The 4,512-nt window shown below is 44.9% G+C and overlaps 1 protein-coding gene across 4 annotated transcripts in view; it reads left to right on the top strand.

Moving 5' to 3' along the window:
* The window catches only part of LIPT1 (lipoyltransferase 1), a 10,166-nt gene that overhangs the window by 1,188 nt on the left and 4,466 nt on the right, over positions 1-4,512 (top strand). Inside the window, exons 1-2 of one of the 4 annotated variants that reach the window (XR_002777905.1) lie at positions 904-999; positions 1,535-3,075. The exons of 1 other annotated variant lie outside the window; for it this stretch is intronic. The gene's annotated coding sequence lies outside the window, so the exon portion shown is untranslated. Of the gene's footprint in view, positions 1-903; positions 1,000-1,534; positions 3,076-4,512 lie in introns of those variants that run through there. 2 more of the 4 variants (XM_011383769.2, XM_023525225.1) reach the window with 2 other exon arrangements.

The raw sequence follows: 4,512 nt of genomic DNA, 5'->3' as shown, positions 1-4,512 counted from the left end.
TGCTGTTGCTTTGGCAGCTAGAATGTGGCTGAAGCGCTACTTCCAAGGCCAGGCCTGAACTGAGGTGCTCCAGCAGCCAGCCAGCACCAGCTGTGAATGAGGCCATCCTGGACCTCCCCACCCAGCCAACCTTTGCAGACTGAAGCCCCACGAGTTAGCCCAGGTGAAACCGGCTAAGGAATCACCCAACCTGCCCATATGCATGTTACAAATAACAAATCGTTTTAAGCCACTAGTGTTTGAGGCAGTTTGTTACGCAGCAATAGTTAACTGAAACTGGCTTGCTGGGGAACTGCTCATCTGGCTGAGCCCCAATGGCTGAGACACAGGTGCAACGAGGGACACCTCAAATGGGAACGTTCGTTCCCCTCCGTGTGTGTGTGCTTGCTGACCTACTCCTTCCTGTTACCATCTCTGTATGGGGAATACCAGCGTTTATTCCTTTAAATGAGATTTGTCTTTTAAAACTGATTTGAGTTCCCTCCCCTCCCAAGTGGCGTTTCCTGCTCTTTAGACTGTGAGAAGACAGGTGAAGACACGGAACGTTCAGTTACAGTACCTCTTGGCACTGGGGCCTGGCGTGTGACCCGACTGCCCGGGTTTTGGACGGACTCCTCCAGGCGCGCTGCACAAAGTGCCCCCTCCAGCCAGACACGGCCGCCCCTCCTACCTTCGCCCCGGTGACCGTTAGCTCTTGCTGTCATGCGGGGAGCGTCATCTGAACTGGGGACTCTAGGACTTTCAGTCGTGCCCTGCGTCCCTGCTTCTTATCTCATTTAGCCTTGGCTCATGAAAGACTCCCAAAGACCTTTAGGCCTCCGCGGGCGCCCCCGCCCCGCCAGAGCCTCGCTGGGAAGAGCGAGGCCCCGCCTCCTCGTGACACTTCCGGGGCGGTGCCGAAAGAGGCAGCTGCGCGCGCAGCCTGCCAGGTCCCAGGTCCTGTACGTCCTTATCTCGCACTGACACGCACGCGGCAGTCGTCGCGACCGGAAGCAGCAGGTGAGTGAAGCCAGTCGCGGGCTGCGGGCTGGGGCGGACGGGGACCGGGGATCTGGGACCCCCAGGCCAGGCTCCGCGCTCTGGCTGGCGCTGGAGGCGCCGCAGTTTGCACTCAGCGTTAGGGACGACCCAGCTGCAAGGTTGGGAACAGTTTTTCCCCGACACTGGAGGGTAAAAATTAAAACGTGTTGGGTGCCAGCTGTGTGTGCGCCCACAGGGAGCTGAAAATACCAAATAAAACGTACACACGACGGTCAAGAGATTCTGGGTTAAGTGACGCAACTGTCGGAGGTGGCAAAATAATTCGATAATGTTTTCTAAAGGAGGTGGGCCTGCCTAGGTGGATAGGTGGGATTGTTGTTTTTTTGCTTTCTGTTGAGTGATGAAGAAGCATGTTTGGCAGTGCCGAGTGGTGGTAGTGAAATGTGCCCTAGGACATGGAAATAAGATTGTCTTCTAAGGAAAGTCTATAAAATTTATCATTACAAGATGAGAGTAGAGATATGCAAAGTTCGTTTAAACAAAATTTTACCAGGGCTTCAAGACTTGACTGTATCTTGACAACGAAACAGAGACTGTCATTCAGCTGGAGGTCCCATCTGTCTCTGAAGCATGGAATCACGGAGAGGTGCACCTGTCTAGGATGAATCCAAGCCTCCTCTAGGAGAGAGGATGCCCTGGTGTCAACAGCAGGATCTCTCCAGAGCCCAGGAGTTGAGGTTTCCTCAGGGCTCATCCCATCAGACATTGAAATTGTATAACTCAGTCCTTTCATTGGGATTCTGTATTCACCAAGCAAACTTAGGATAAGTTGGACAGGCTGTTCCGAAAAGCTGGTTAAGAGCCTGCAGTTCTTTGTAAACTGATAAATTGGCATTCAGGTTTTTTTCAGACATCCCTTTGTTTCCACTTTTTCTCACGCTGTGGTTCTTCTCATCCTTCAGGGCTCAATTGAAATGTTACATCTTCAGGGGCCTATTTGTTTATGTGTTCGGGTGCCTAGAACAGTTTGTCACAGAGTGGGCACTCAAGCTAACTCCCTTCAGCTCTCTATCTTTGCTCACCTTTTTAGGGAAACCTAGCCTGACAACCCTTTTTAAAACTGCAGCCTAGTTCCTCTTACATATCCATTTCCAGTCTTCCTTTCTAAGCTCTACTTTTTCTTTTTCTCTTTCTTTTTCTTTTTCCGATAGCCCTTTATCACCTTTATTTGGTTCACTAATGAATCCCACATGCCAAGATCAATGCCTGTTGTGTAGTAGATTCAAGATTTGTCAAATTAATAACCTTTGTTGTTTTTCATTCACACTGTATACACAATGCCTGGATGAATAGAAATGCTTTCAGCACTATTAATGAGTTGAATCAATTCTGGAACCCTAAAAAGATCGCATTTTTGAGCAAAGTCAATATCTTGCACTATCATTAATCAAGGTAAATGCCACTTCAATGTATTGTTAGGAATCTTAACAGTTTCCTATTGTTCCTATTAAGCTTCTGAAAGGAATACATGCCATACGACAGCAACAATGTGAGAAAAGAGATGGAAAGGCAGCAACTCTGTAACAGTTAATGTGATAGAGCACTGCATATTTGCCAGGCATGAGTGCTTAATGCATGTCAATCCATTTAATTCTCTCAACCATTCTATGAGGTAGGAACATTTTACAGATGAGCCAGTTGAAGCAACTAGAAGTTAAACTATGTGCCTAAAGTTATTCAGTTAGTAAGTGGCAGAGCCAGGATTAAAACTTAAGCTCTATAAGCAACTATAGTTAACAATCTTGTGTTGCATATTTGAAAGTTGCTGAGGGTAGATCTTAAAAGATCTCAGCAGAAGAAAAAAAATGTATAACATTGATTTGTATTAATGAAACTTATTGTTATAATCATTTTCCAGTATATACATACATCTAATCATTACGTTGCACACCTTTAACTAGTACAATGTTATATATCAGTTATATATCAGAACAGGAGAAGGGGACCTTAAGCTCTTAACTGCTTTGCTATCTGCCCACACTGCATATTTGGACAAGAATCATAATCTTCACTTTAGGGTAGGGTGTGTCACAAGGTCTTTGAGAATCTCCAAATCCACAGACACCATTCAGCATATTAGCATCCACCATACCAGTTTGTTACTGTGTCTCCCTTAGATGACAATGAAGAGGATCTGGTCAAGGCACCCTCCCTTCCTACCCAAACTCTAGGTATCACCAGCACCACTTTGTCCCAGACCTGCCTTCACCAATGCTGCTCTGGTTTCCTCTCCTGATTCCTACCAGTATCTAAGCATGCTCAGTTCCTTGCATTTTAAATCCTCTAACCCCGCATTTCCTTCTGTTGTCCCTAGCTTTTCCACTTTGCAACTAGAATATACTCATTATCCCCTTTCCTCAATACATATGGCTCTTGCTAAGATCACTAATAATCTTGATCCTATCAACTCAAATAGATCATTTTCAACCTCATCTTATTTGCATTTGGTATTGTTAACCACCTTGTCTCCTTGAAGTTTAATACCATCTTTTAAAATCTCTTCCTTTTCTTCTATTCTCGGTTTCCTCTGGGAGCTCTCTCTCCTTCCTCTGCCTGTCTCTTAAAGGTTTCTGCTCTTTGGGGTTCTAAGGCTCTTGTGTTCTCACTAAACCTCTCTGGATAATCTAGTCTCCATGGCCTCAGTTACCATCTGTTTAGCTCTCTGCCATTGCTGCTGGATAACCATAGACTCAAGTTCAATACAGTCAAAAGGAACTAATTATCTTCACCCCATATCTCCTCTTCCTATGAAATGTCTTAGGAAATATCACCTCTTTCCACCCATGTCAGGTCAGAAATCAGGGCATATTGATAACAGAACTAACATATTATGTACTTTCTATGAGTCAGGCACTCTTACAAGCACTTTGCATGCATTAACTCACTTAATCCTGGTATGAGACTTGTCATTATGCAAACATTACAGATAAGGTATCTGAGGCACAGAAAAGTCAACTGATCTGCCTTAGGTCACTCAGGTGGTAAGAGACAGAGTTGGGATTTGAATGCAGGCACTCTGGCTTGAGCTTGTAATCATCATACCATAAAGGTCATGACCTTTGACCTCTCCCAATCTCATTCAACCAGTCACCAAGTTTATATACTCCATGCTTCATTCTCTAGGCGATGTCTCTGAAGTATAAAACTGACCTTCTCACTTCCTTAAAACTCTTCAGCACACCTCTTCCTTGGCCCTCAGTTAAAGTTATGTGTTTAACATGGATTTTCAGTCTCTTCATAATCTGACCTCTAATTCTGCCACCTTCTCTCTTGAAACTCCCCATTCTTGCACTCTTACGTACCGGCCACTGGAATCAAATTCTTTGAGTTTTTTCCCTCCCAAGTTGTTTCACTTTGTTGGCTTCAATGTCACTTTTACTAATGAGGTTAGATGGTCCTTTAATGAATGTACTTACCTGTCACAGCACTTATGACGTTATTTTAATTACCTTCCTTTTTACTTTTTACTGT

Source organism: Pteropus vampyrus, unplaced genomic scaffold (assembly GCF_000151845.1).
Source record: "Pteropus vampyrus isolate Shadow unplaced genomic scaffold, Pvam_2.0 Scaffold541, whole genome shotgun sequence".
In the NCBI taxonomy this organism is placed as follows: domain Eukaryota; kingdom Metazoa; phylum Chordata; class Mammalia; order Chiroptera; family Pteropodidae; genus Pteropus; species Pteropus vampyrus.
The sequence above is the reverse complement of the archived record's forward strand: the minus strand, read 5'-3'. Positions and strand labels throughout refer to the sequence as shown.